Source organism: Neopsephotus bourkii, unplaced genomic scaffold, assembly GCF_033783945.1.
Source record: "Neopsephotus bourkii isolate Nb327-2 ecotype Australia unplaced genomic scaffold, CSIRO-AGI_Nbou_v1 NB_234, whole genome shotgun sequence".
Lineage (NCBI taxonomy): Eukaryota > Metazoa > Chordata > Aves > Psittaciformes > Psittacidae > Neopsephotus > Neopsephotus bourkii.
In genome coordinates, this window is record NW_026900744.1 from 7,029,591 (window position 1) to 7,044,030 (window position 14,440).

Genomic DNA, 14,440 nt, shown 5'->3' on the forward strand with positions numbered 1-14,440 from the left:
GCAAAGCATGTAGGAAAGAGCAGTCCTACGAATGGGACTGCACACGTAACAGGGAGTTCCTTTGGGCTTTGATCTTTCAGCTATTTGAAACCACACGAAAGTTGAACGAAAAAGGTACAAGATCCCAAAGGAATCTGATTCCCCACTTCTCCACAGCAAGCTTCTCAAGTTCCCTTTTTATGACCACCTTTACCAAAATAAATAAATCACTTCTAAGTTAAAAAAAAAAAAAAATTAAGCCGAGGCATTTCCACGCATTTCCTTTCATGTCTTTCCACCGCCTCGTCTTGAGTCACATGCTCAGTCCTGACCTTTCCAGATTCTCCTCTCTGCCTTGCCACACTTATTCAGACTATCAAATTCATTTAGCGAAACCATCCTATCCTTTCACACTTGACTCTTTTCACAGACAAGCAGTTCATTTTCATGCAGACCCACTTTTAACTTCAAAAGGTTGCTTTGTATCTCAGCTTCTGATGTCCCTTGCTTAAAACACTTTCAAATGAAGATGTGAAAAGCATTGTAGCCGGGAACTCTTGGCGTCTCCTCTGTCCCTCCTCAAAAAAGAGAAATATAAATCCACTATTAAACAGAGTGAGAGGCCACACATCCACCCAGGCTTTCTGGAGCTTGTTAGGAGCTCTCATAGCTGGCCCGTGTACATCCAAGGTCACAGCCAGTGCTCAGAAAACTGAGCCCACGGCTGCCGGCCTGGGTTGGTCTCCTGGAGTTACCTTCACAGTGACTACTTGCCTTTACCTTAAATCGCCTCTGAGATCATTCATTTTCACTTACCCACACTGGTTATTAGCAAGACAACCCTTCTGAGAAGGTCTCGCAGTGTCAGAAGGCAGGGTGACAACCTGACAAAACACCCAGTGTCATCCCCTCCAGCATCCCTGCATCCCAACCAAAGCGACAACACAAACCCCTCCACCACACCATTAAGGGGATAAAGCCACCCTGCAAGCACATTTGTGCCTCACGTACGGACACGCAAAAGACAGCACTGCAAAACCAAGCCGTGCAAGTTATTTCACACCAAGCCAAACTATTTTGTTTTCCTTTCCGATGGCTCAGACAAATGCATTAACCCAGGCAGACAGAGAGCAACACTGCAGAGCCCCCCTCTAACAGCAGCACCCAAAACCCCACACACAACCGATACCAAACCACAAACCCCTTGGTCCAGAAAAAGGCTTTTTACCCATTCAGAGATGCTTTAGCAATCATGCAAAAAAACAATTTCATTAACAACATTATAAGCAAACCCATAGTGCAGTTAGGTGAAGAAATACAGCAGAAAGTGTGCCAAACTTACATCTTTTAAGCACAGCTAGGAACTACATGTGTCACAGCAAACTACCATAAAAACTAATGTAGCGGCTCTATTAATCAAAACATTTTTCACTTTGAGACCACAAATACAGGAGAACGGTTGCTCATAGCTCATTTCAGAATCAAAGCTGAGGAACTAATTTTTATTTCAAATATTTATAACTCAGTAATTTCAGGTGAGAAAACCATACTGAAAAGGGTAGAACATTACACTAGGTTTCTCATTAATTTCCCTGTGAAGCATCTGGGTCTCTAAAAGCTCACTTTTAAGTTAATTATGCGCAATTTGGACACTCCAAAGTCAGGAATTCAGAACTGAATCCTGTCTAGTCACTCACAAACCTGTATGACAAAACCACATTATAATCACGCTCTTTCCTGGCCAGAAAAGACTAAAAGGTACTACCAACATTTTTTAAATCACATTTGAATCTCAGGAGGGTTTTCTCCCCCTTGTACTAGCTTTTTCTCCCACAAAACTTGCTGGCCACATTTCTACCAGCTTCACTAATGCATCCAGAAATGCACCAAGTTAAAAAAGCAGCAGCTATTTCCTCCTTACCTTCCTCAGATTTTGGCAATTTTACCTAATTATAATACAAGGAGTTACCACAGATCTTCAGAAAATGGGCAGAACTGAGTGCTTCAGCTCCCCTCCCCTTGGATCTAAATGGAAATACAATTGAAAGCGCCACTGGTTTTACATACATTTTACTTCCAGTAAAATACAGTTTTCACTGCATCAAAACCACAGCACTTGAAAAGTTAAATAATTTTCTAGCTGGCTGCAACACCCATTGAAACACAAGAACGGTTCAAGATAAAACTATGTCCTTTGTATTAAAATCCTGGTCAAGCTGCTGACAAGGAGACAAATGAGTTTTTAAACCATTAGTGTACACTCGCATAAAATTAAAACCGATTCTATAGAAAGAAATTTGGAGAACCGTGATATGCCTCTTCCAGTGCAATGCCTCATTTTGATTTTTTGATAAGTTATTAAAATTGGGCCATCTCAGCTTGCTGGAATTTCATTTATTCATTATTGCAATGTACAGTTAATGCAGGAGATTAGATTAGGTTTTGACAAGTCTTTTACACTTTTCAGGGCAGCGTTGCTATTTCTGCTTAGGTTAGTAACTTTATCTACCCGCTAACCTTTATGGTGTTGACAATCGCAATTAACAATTTTCTCCCTTGCCTCCAATTCCCTACCCACTGCAGATGATGCTGCTGCAGCAATATGCATCCCCAGCTCCTCCTGGGAGCCTGGCTCAGTGACACCCCCAAAAGCACCTGCCATGCCCCCCACACACAGTTCCCTTTCGAGATCACACGAGACTTGGCAACACCAGCACAACAGAGTAAACTCCAAAGGGAGAAGGCCACCACCTAATGAAACATGACCAGCGGGACTGCTGACTGTCCAAATATTTAACTGCTCTCAAATGCTGCAGGTCAGGTGGGTTAATCAAATAAACTTGCATATCCGGAGGGATCGCCCATTATTTGTGTTTTCATTAAGTCCTTACCTGACTTTAGGCTCTGAAAAATTACCATGCTCGGAGCAACTGTGACTATTTGCATACAAAAGCCAACATCAGATATCACAGTTCTCCATCATGACCTGAAAGAATGAGAAAGTTCTTCCAAAAGAAATATTTTTGCTGAATAACATGACAACTCTCTTCAGCACACAAAGGCAGCACATGCTGATGGGAACTGACAACACCTATACCAGGTACCTGGAAATATAACCCATGTCACAGCACAGAGCAGCACTGTAAGTGGGAATCTAACACACAGTGTCTCTCCCAAACTTAATCATTAAAAATTATCAGAAGAAGAAAACACCAGGGCAGACAGACAAAGTAGATGCCAAGTGTTTTCAGCATACCACAATGGAAATGAAAATAAATCTAGGATTAAAACACAGCTTAGTTTCACTGATTTCTAATAGCATTTGTCTCCATTCAACAAGAATTTATGCACCATTTCAACCTGATAAGAATTTAATTCTAGGTAATAAAGCTTTACAAATTTAATTCAAAGGAGGAAAAAAAAAAAAACAACCCAGCATTTCCCAATTATATCCAGAGCTCCACAACTACAGCCTTCAACTAAAGGAACAGGGAAAGCTCCCGCTACAAAAGCAGCGCTTACATACAACCCCTGGGTACAGTGGCAGTAGCAGATAGCTACAATAAAAATCAATATTAATTCTGCACACTTCTGTTTTGAAAATAAAGCAATGAAATTCCCTCACACCCACCTGCCAAAGGGACACAACTCTGACCAACTTCATCAGAGAGGATTTTTAGAGTCTTTCTACAGGCATGTAATGGATTCCAAGACTGAACGTGCACTGCATGTTCAGTGAACCAAATAATTTTTAATAGATTCCTCAGGGGAGTTTACTTTATATTTTTAAATCACTCCGAGACCTTGGAATGACAACTCGATTCAGAGGAAAAGAAAGGCTAGTGTTCGTGGGGTGGGTATTATGTTTCTTCCAGGGTTTTACTGAAAGAGGAGCAGTCATGACTACTAGAATTTCTTGCTATGCACTTTAAAAATGTCTTCATTTCTATGCACCTCAAACTGATAAAACTGCTTCTGAACACATACACTGAGCAATTCCAACGTTCCTCCCTGCGCAAGTACTATATCAGTAGGTACAGAAAGCTGATCTAACAAGAATCTGGGAGGAATTAAGAGTTAGAATGAGGCAGCTCACTATCTTCAGTCATGGTTGCAAAGAGTCAGGCAATAGACAGTGTTAACACAACCATCAGGCCTAGATTTGAAACCCAAACGAAGCATGAATTAGATCAGTTTGCAGATTTCCTATTAGCCATCCTCTCCCCCACAAACCCCGCCAACTAATGCCCACCTTGTTAGCCAAGATCTCTACAATGTGACAGCAGATTCAGCACAAGCAGCAACCATCCCTTGGAAGAGGAAATTTTTCCAGCTGTATGATTACATACTCAGGAACAGAAGAGGAGCCTCAACCGCTGCCACCGTTAGTGTGATTTCAGCAGGATTAGGCAGAGCGCAATGCAGGAAAAGCCTCAGACAATGAGTCCTTTCATACATCAGAAACAAAACCAACCGTTAATCACACCAGCGATTCAGTTTCTTCCACTAATTCCTAATCAGACATCAACAAATAAAGCAAAACACTTACTCTTGTTTGAATTCAATGAAATAAACACAAAAGTGAATGGAAGTGCTCAGCTCACACTGTAAAAACGCTGTTGCCCCTGCACCTCCTGTGAACAGGGATCTGTGAGACGCACGAAGGGTCTCCCACTTCTCCCGTCAATGAAGAAGTCCTGAGCATGAGATTTAGAGGAGTGCTGCATTAACGAGCGAGAGAAACTTCAAAGCCAAGAGACGAACTCAGCCGAAACCCTCCTCCATACAAAAGAGGCCTTGAACCACATTCATTAGAAAAAACATCTGGTGTGCTGCTTTGATTTTCAACATTAGTCACTGGACAGAAACAAAACATCCTCCTTTTCTATTTTTTTTTTCTCCCAAAGCAAGAAATAATTGCAAATCCACTTCTCCATATAACCTATCATTCATCACCTCATCAGTGACTGCTTGAGTGTGATGGAATTAAACACTCAAGTCAGGCAGTTTTTGTTAAAAGCAATAATTACATCGTTACCAGAATATACAATTAGGTAATAAAAAACAAAAACAAAGCTGCCTGGCAATATTTTTAATGCGCTTTCACTGAAATATTACTAGAGTGGAAACAGGCAACAACATTACAATAAAAATAAATAAATAAATCCACTTCCACCCAAGTATAGCTACTTCTAATTTAAAACTTCACCCACAGGCAGAAATGTATAAATGATCAGCATTATAGTGTTTATTTTAATTACACTGTGCAACAAGAATACAAGAGGCTGTTAACTCACTTCAGATACAAAGAAAGCCAGTATCTGAGAGCTCACCCTTCATTTATAACCTACACAGTTGTGTCATCCCATCCTATTACTCCTATCACCTAGATGCCAAAACCAGAACATCTGCATTCATTGTAACGTCCAAAAAAAACCCATACAGTAAAAGTCTCAGCTCAAAGGAAAAGAAAGAAAAGCAAAACAGGAGGTCAGGAGATCCTTCACCTCCTCCTTGTAGACAATGTTTAAGGGCATCAAATATTCACTGGTCTTCAAAGCACAACTCTTCAAAGATTAATAAGGAAAAAAAAAAATACATCCCTAATTCAAACCTACATTTGCAAATGTTTTTCAGCAACATAACTGCTGTTCAATGTATTCTTTAACTATACAATTCATATACAATTCATGGTGCCTACCCTGAACACCTAACGATCTAAACAAACAAAATACAATGGGTGATTTTTTAGTGTATTAAAGGCTTTTTTCGTCACTATAGTCAAGTTGCTGATCCCCGTAATTCCATGCAAGTCATTTTAAGGCAATCGTTTGCCCATCTATCTAGCTGGTTTTGGCCAATGAAGAAGCCTTTGATCACTTTTTAGTAAAATACTATTCTTAAAGGATGCCCAGCTTCCTGACAGCAGGCTGAGGGATCACTAGAAGAGCATGACAGCCTGCTGCCATGCAATCCTTCAGAACTTTCCCTTCTTGTAATTAATTATGCTCCTTACCTCTTCCACAGACATAAGCAAGAGGCTGGCACAGAGACAATATAGCAGCACACTTTATTATTATGTTGTTTACAAAGAAAAAGCTTCAGGTAAGAAACATAGCAGGAGCCAAGTGCAATTATCGGAAATAACAGCCTGCTCCCATAGAGCTGATGGAGTTTTATCACCAGGGCCACACATTACACTTCTGTGCACTTCTCCTGCACGCAGGCGAGAGGTGCCTCTTGCCATCACAGCCTCAGCTGCAGACCCAGACAACCAGGGAAGTCAGCAGCAAAGAAAGAAAATCCAAATGCAATGCTCGCTGTCAGGAGGAAGACATCTCTGTGCAAAGGATGGTACCTGCCCACTCGAACGTGGGGGCAGCAGGAGCCCACACTCATCCAAAATCCAGCTACAAATAACAGAAAGCCATGTTTTGAGCCAACCCAAAAAAAGAAGCTAAATCACGGTCATGCTAAAAAAGCATGTTAAAATCATGGCTCCTACCAGCTCTCCCTGTCTTGACCTACCTGGATGAAGAAGTAGGATTTGGCACCTATTGACCTGTGCTAAAATGAGCCCACTGCAACAGGACACATCTCAGGAAATTAGGTTAATGGAAATACCTCTTTTTGAGCCAAAAGATCTCAAAAAAGTACTCTATCTTAACACTATGCTTAAAGCATGAAGTGTAGTAGTAGGGTTACAGGGTTCAAAGATGTAGCAGAATCCAGAGAAAACTTAAACTAACAAGAGCAGCGACTCTGCCATCAACAGACTTCCATCTTTCAAGTATACTGAAGGTGTCCTCCAAAAGTTTTATTATTCTACCTTTGTGTCAGGAGGCAGAATTAAAGCAGTAGCTCTACAATCTGCTGAAATACTACGTACAATTCTTCAAGTCTGCACTTCATTAATTGGAAGCTACTGAAACAAGGCTGTTGTGAGGAGACAGAATCTAATGTACATGTTCAAAAATGCACGCTTCCTCCTCAGGCTAAATACAAGTTTACAAGTACTGGAGAGTTTTTTTTCACCACATAACAACACAGAAATTAGAATATACAAGACTGCAAAGGAATTCTGGTGGTGCCCAAGAACAGTCTCGACAAACCCAGTGAGAATATATATTACAAAATTATTTCCACGCCTTCTAGTTCATAGGTTTATGGGGCTAATTTTCATTGTTTATGGTAATTATATTTCATATTTCACCGAACTTTGACATGCAAAATGTATTATTGGATTTTGCATGCATCTTCAAGTCAATTTGTGTAATCTTGCAAATTCTGTATTACAAGTAGTTAAAATACAATGGACAGCACATTCATAAATTACAAGTTTTTCCTTAAGATAAGAGAATTATTATTGATTCTGTAATAACCAGACCTTCAATCAAATTTGGTGAAACTAATGTTACTTAATAAAACATAAACAAACATAATGTCTTTTGTATTTGAAGAAAACAGTACTTCATAAGAAGGGAACAACTCCATCTATAAACAAGAAGGCACTTTTTCCTCCTTTCCCTCAATCCCATGTCTTCCAAGCAAACACCACCTAAACGCATTCTTTACACACCGTGCCCAATAAACAAATAAAAATCCTAAAATCTAAACTCTAGGCTATCCCTTTTCATACTTCTCAGATCTCATTTACCTTCCCAATTGACAATCCTACCAAATACATCCATGTTGGTGCACAAAATCTAACCTGTTGATATAACGATTACCAAAACTCCTGCTGCAGGAAAAGAGCCACACAATCATCCTTTTCCCATCCCTACTCACTAAACCCTCTAGAAAAAAAATGGCTTTTCCAAAACACTGCAAGACCTAATTTTGTGAGGAAATCTAACTGAAGAATGAAGCACCATCCCATGAATAACTTCCTGCTCCTGAAGAATGAAGAGGTATTACAAAGCTCAAGTGCCCGGCTGCCTTCAGCAGTGAGGATGACACACAAGAGAAAAATCCATACATTGGAGGGATAAAAATGCAACTGCGCTGTGGAGATCTCATAAAATAGAACAGATGTTATTCCTTGTATACACATGCAATTCTGTGTCAAGCACTAGACTTGGACGGGAAGAAAAGAGGAAAAAAATGGGGGGGGGGGGGGGGAAACCAACCCAAAAACAAAGAAACAAGGAAGGGGCATATGAAGCCAACAGGTAAAACCTCACCACGGTCAAGCACATGCATGTTTGGTTTGGTTTGGAGTGATGACAGGATTTTCAGCACTGCTTTTGAAAGAGCAATGCCACCTGCCCACCCTTTACATTTTTCCTCTGTTCAATTTCAACCGACAACTCTGAACCATAAACTTCTTGTGCCAACCTAAATAATTCCTTTCTTTCTCAGTAAGGCTGGAAAGAAAGTACTTACCCACTTGCCAGCTGCAGCTGAAATTTTGTGCCAAGAAATAAATGTCTTTTGGGCAGGTTATAAACTGGAAGCTTCTATGCCTGCTGAAGGACAACAGTAAGAATGGGACCAACCCGTCCCTTCCCAGATTAATGGTATTGCTGTATTTCAGGTATACAGTGGATTGCACTTAATGAAAGCATCCAAACAGAGCTGCTACTTCTGAATCCTGAGCCCAGGTATTAGGAAATGCTTTTGTCAGTTTTGCTCTCAACCAGGCTTTTTATATATATTGCTTCCATCCTCTCCTCTGAAAACCCTAACTTATCTCTGTATTTTTGATCTTTAGAAAAGTTCTCAGATAACAGATTCCTTGAAGGAGCAAGACCTGTTTCATCCTTTTTATTTCCCCAGTAAGGCACAAGTGTATATACACTGTGTGTTCACCGACATTAAGTGTCCTTTCCTCAGCCTCCTTTCACTTCCAGAGGAGACTCTGACCCTCCTACAGACAGTACAAACCACTTGCAGGTGCTGGTCACTACAGGTTTCATCAACAATTAAGGTGAAGACCAAGGACATGTGCTGTGTCTTCTCCACACCCCAAAAAAGAGAGCAACTGACAGACTTTGTGGCAGAATGGATTATGGCTAAATTGGAAATTAAAAGACAAGGTTGTGAAGAGTTTGAAGTCTTCCACCAAGGGTGGAGTGGATTCTGGGCTCCTTAGCTTTGCAGTCTAAGCCTCCCCATGGGTGTTCTGTCAGGCACCTCAGCATTACAGACATGGATGCGAGCCACAATGCAACAGCAGAAAACTGATACCTCTACCCCACTGTCTTCCCCATTCTCCTCTTCTCTGCACTCCTCCCAGCTCACACAGGCTTCCTAGCTACAGGATGTTACTGCCTGGCTGCATGCCCTTGGTTTTTTTGAGGGGGCTCTCCAAAGCTCTATGAAGCTTCTCATAATAAATCACAATTATAAAGTCAACAGCATGAATAAAACCTGTGTTGTTGCAGTGGAAAGCTGTCTTTTCCTCTTTAACCTACAACCATGGGCCCCTTTCCCACACTGAACATCATCCCATTTTCATTTTGGCAGTGATATGAATTTTATATTCACAAAAATATTGCCAAAATTCTGAAATGCCAGTTAGAAACTCAACCAATACAAATATGTAAAGATGAATATGTATACTGCTAAAAACACAAGTACCCTCTCCTATAGAGAACAAAAAATAGAACAGTAAATGCACATAAACAAATCATGATGAGGTACATTAAGATATATGAATGTACCAAGACATGCATCAGTACTGTGAACCTGGTTTTAAATATACAGAGTAGTTACCTCTCTATCATCTCCACAAGTAGAGCCAAGCAGTGCTTGTTCCCCTTGCTCATTAAAGCTCTACAACTGGTGCCTCCTGTATGCCCACATGTACCATTTCATTAAGCTCACTTGACATTAGATGAAGAAAGTGTACAAGAAAATTGCATATTTCCTGCCTAAAGTAAACTTGTCATTTAAACCTTGTGTATAGATAGAATTTGATATAGCACTGGCGCAGTGAGTCATTCGTCAGTTTTAGAGTTTGTACGACAGTGTTCTTACATATGTTTTGCAATACTTTCCAGTTCGCTACCACCCCATGTAATTATAAGTTTTTACTGGAAAGGAAGCATACATTTTGGATTTGAGCACCACACTAAGATCTGTAGAAACAAAGCTTACTTTTATGGTCATAGTTCCAGTAAAAGGAAATCCACATAAGGAGCCCTCACAAACTATGTGAAAGACCAAAGTCAACGCATTGCTTTTAAAGGACAGTAAGCAATGATGGCGAGAATCACAAATATTTCTCAATTAATTCTTCCAAACATAAACATAAGCAACTCACATTCCAGATTCCTTCAGAAGCTGCTTCTTAGCTACGTAAGTTAAAACTGCATTCATTCAAAACACCAAATAAAACATCCAGTAGCTATTTTACAAGTGCTTCACTTGAAAATAATAGGTGATCGATTTTACATCTTTCTGTACTGGGATAGCACATTAAAAATTTTCCCTACTGTCTTACCTTCACCTTTTATTTATTAATTTGCAAACCCAAATGAGTAACTTAACTCTCACCCCTGCCTTCTAAGAGACAGTGAAAAAAACCCACTGAAACAGAAAGGTATGTCCTGGTTAATACTTCTAACAAGATCAGCTCAGCCTCTTGCCTGGTGGCTCAGTTCGCTCCAGTGCTTCACAGGGAACCTTGCAATCCTTCAAAAGGCACAAGTCCCAAGTTTAATTTGCACAGAGTCACAGTGTGCTGCTGGAGCACACCTCTTCAGTCAGCTTTTAAAAGCTGGTTGTTATTATTATTCCTTTCTACTATCTAAATTCACATCAAATGAATTTACCAACTTGTAGCTCCCCTGCTATCTGATAAAAAGCTGGAGAGAAACAGTACCCCTTGCACTACTAAAGCTAGCCAGTGAAGATTCAAGAACAGGCAACATCTGCAGGGCTTTTTTCCTCCCAGTTGCATATACTATGACCTACAAGAAACATTTTCTGCTTAAAAGTAATACTTACATGGAGATCTATGGCTGAACATTATCACAAGGATTGCACTTACTTGACAGTCTGCTATTAGCCAACTCCATTATCGCTATTTGCAGTTTTTAAATGTACAGATTCAGAAGTAACTGTACAAAGCCTCCATTACAAGTGGATTTATGGAAAGCCACAGCAATAATCATCCTCATTAAGTATATCTTCCCACAGCCCAGCATTATGTGGACACAAAGAGGAAAACATTTCTTCTCTGTTACCCACAAGCTTAGATCTTTCTCCTTACAATCCCAAGCTTTAACTGTCTTCTGTGCTTCTGACAATGACAGTTATCTCCCATTCCCAAAAGCAGGACTTCGTTTAGAAAAAAAAAATTAAAATTACCTGCACACCTCTCAACCCACCAACAAAAGAAGTAGAAGCTGTCCTACATTGTGCCTGCAATCTCTCAAAAAGTGAGATTTTCACTGGCAACATGCATGAGAATAAAACACTGTCTCTGGCTTCTCCAACTTTGCTAATGGCCCCAACCAGTATTTATCCAAGACGTATTTATGGGCACACACATTCAAAGAAAAGGGCAGATGGCAATATTTCTAACTAAGCTGAATTATAAAAATCTCTTGAGTTGAAGTGATGCATTAACTCTTTGGCCATAAGCTGTTTTAACCCCTTCACATGTATGGTCATGCTGCATCCTATTTCATCAACCAGGATGCATGCCAGTGACGTAGGCTGAGAAACCTGCATGTTAAGAAGGCTGGTTAAAGGCAGAAACTGAGAACTTAATTAATCCAACACTGTCACCAACCACATACTCAGATCACAAACCGGCCACACAAATTCTACTTCACACTTTCAACGCTGAGACTGCTGATTGTGCGCTTCAATGTACGGATATCTATCACTCCTACATACTCAGCCCCACAGCAAACCACCACGGCAGAAATAATAAAATCAAGATTAAAGTACACTTGCTCCATCCATAAAACCATTCTCATGAGCCACGCACTTCCTGCATTACCGTAAGGAGTGCAATGGACTTTATTTAAAAAGCTATTTTCAAAGCCACACTGGCAGGCTTGGAACAATGACCCAGTAACCGGACACGGAGACAAGTCATCTGCAGCAGAGGACCTCAGTAAGCTCAAATTAAATTTATCATGTCTCTAACATTTACCTTGAAAAATGTACAAAGGTGGTTATAAGAGCACCATAAGGAAACTCTATTTGCTCACCATCCCTACTTAAGTTAGCTGCCTTCAGAGATCCCTAGCAAATACTCAACTGAAGCTTTGATTATCCAGTTGTCTTCAGACTAAATCGCTTTTCATAGCTCAATTCTACACTTGACAGGAGAACAGTTTATTTGATACTGACAACGCAGCTTCATTTGGTTACATCTGAAATAAACACAAAACTCCGAAACGCTTTAAAGCAGCTGCCCCAGTCAGTCTCCTGGAAACACAGCACATCTTATCCACACAAGAGGTCTGCGGGAACAGATCTTTCTTTAATCGCGCGGAAATACTTTCATTAAATTTAATTTACGGCACGTATCTGAACTGCTTGAAGTTGGGTCTTAACAGTTTATAGCTGCCGAAAGCACCGGGAGGGCAAACACACCCGTTTCCAGCGTTCGCCTTCCGCCTCACCTCCCGCTCGCCGCAGGCTGCCCACCCCGGCGAGCCCGGCAACCCCGGGGCACCCACGGGGAAAGACTGCCCCCCCCCCCTCCCCGGGTACCGGCCAGGCAGACGGCCCAACAGGTTGCGGAGGGGGCTGCGGGGCAGGAGCTGACCCCGAGGAGGCTGCAGCCGCGCTCCCCGGGGAGGGAGGCCGGGCTGGGGAGAAAGGGGTGACCCCCACACACACCCCCCTGCCCCGGCTCTGGGAACTGGCACCCCGGGCGCAGCGGAGGAGCTCCCCGCCCGCTCCCGCCGGGGGCCCTTTGTTCTCGCCACCCAAGACGCCGCCGCCCGGCAGCCCCGCGCTCTCCCAGGCGGCGGCTCGCCCCACCGGGGGGGTGAAGACGCGATCTGCCGCCACCCGGCTCGCCCCTCGCTGCAGCGCCCTCCCTCCTCCCGGCGCGGAACGGCCAGAGCCAGCCACGGGGAAATGGTTCGGGCCGTTACCGATCGCCCCGAGCCCCCTCCCCTCCTCCTCCCCTCCCGTCCCCGCACGGCGAACGCGCCGCGCCCGGGACGCCCCGCGGCGCTCAGCGCTGCGCCCCCGCCCCGCCAGCCCACCGCGAGGGACCCGCCGGCCGGGGCTGCCCCGAGCGCCGCAGCCAGCCGGGAAGGTCACACCGCGGCGGCGAGCCCCGCGCCCCCGGCACCGCGGCGCGGCGCCGGCAGGTGCCTGGCTGCTCCCCGCCGACCCGGGGAGGCCCCACGGGGCGCAGCCGGCAGCCGCCGGGTACCGCGTGGCGGCTCTGGAGGACGGGAAGGCAGAGTGGCTCCGGTACCGCGGGGCACCAGGTGCCGAGGCGAGCGGCGGGGCCGGCACTCAGGGGCGCCGATCCGCGGGGCTCAACAGGCGGTGGAGTTTGGCGGCTTCCCGGGAGACGACCCCATCGCGCCGGGAGCTGGGCGCGGGGCCGAGCGAGAGGGGGAGAAAGCGCCGCAGCCGAGCCACTTACCGGGGCTCCGGGGCTCCGCCGCCCGCATGCTGCCTCCGGGCGCCGCCAAGAACCCGCTCCGCTCCGCGCCGAACGCCCGGCAGCTCCGCTCCGCTGCGCTCCCTCAGCCTCAGCCTCAGCCGCTGCGCGGGACCGCGCTCCGCGCGCGCCGCCGCCGCCAGCCCGCCCCCACCGGGGCCGCGCGCCGCTCCCGCCCCGCTGCCAGCCCAGCCCAGCCCATCCCAGCCCGCCCCGTCGCCACCTGCCGCCCGCGGGCTCACCTGCGCTGCGCTGGGCCCCGGCTGCCGCGCTCCGGCCCCGCAGCGCGGTGCGGCGCTGCTCCCGGACACAGCCCCGCTCCGTTCCGCCCCGCGACGCCCCGGCCTGCGCTGCGACGCCGCCCGCCCCAGCCCGCCGAGTCGGCCCGCACCCCGCGGGCAGGGCCCGCCCCGGCCAGGTGTGGGCGGGGGGCGGCCCGGCGGGGCGGGGCGGGCGCTCTCGCGGCGCCGCTGCCGCAGCCGGAAGGACCCAGTTGGGGGCCCCGCGCCCCCCTGCCCCGCCGGCGGACTGCGGGAGAGGGCCGAGCCCCGCCGCCTTTCGGAGGGGTGGGGGGGCCCTTCACTCCCAAGGCGCGGTCGCTGTGCCGGTTGGGTGTCGGTCAGACCGGAGGTGGAACCGGTCGGTGTAGGGAGCGCCCGTCGGCAGGCAGAGCAGAGCTGGGTCTCCCCGTCTGTGGCGGCGGGTGAGCGCCACGCTGAGACCTGTTGCGATTTGTGATAGGTTGGACCGTGTCGCGGCTATTCGGAGCTGCTTCAGCCCCTGCAGTCAGCGGGCGCTGCTGCTTCAACCGCCTCGGTACTCCAGCCCTTTCCTCTTCCCCGGCCAGGGCCCTGAGCTAAGAAATAGCAA

General features: G+C 45.4%; 1 protein-coding gene across 16 annotated transcripts in view; it reads right to left on the reverse strand.

The window, feature by feature from the left end:
* PTPRF (protein tyrosine phosphatase receptor type F) overlaps positions 1–13,952 on the reverse strand; it is a 395,978-nt gene extending 382,026 nt beyond the window's left edge. For 11 of the 16 annotated variants that reach the window (XM_061345058.1, XM_061345056.1, XM_061345054.1 and 8 more), the window contains exon 1: positions 13,553–13,712. The gene's annotated coding sequence lies outside the window, so the exon portion shown is untranslated. Of the gene's footprint in view, positions 1–13,552; positions 13,713–13,812 lie in introns of those variants that run through there. The other 5 variants (XM_061345048.1, XM_061345062.1, XM_061345061.1 and 2 more) reach the window with 3 other exon arrangements.
* Positions 13,953–14,440: the final 488 nt, after the last annotated feature.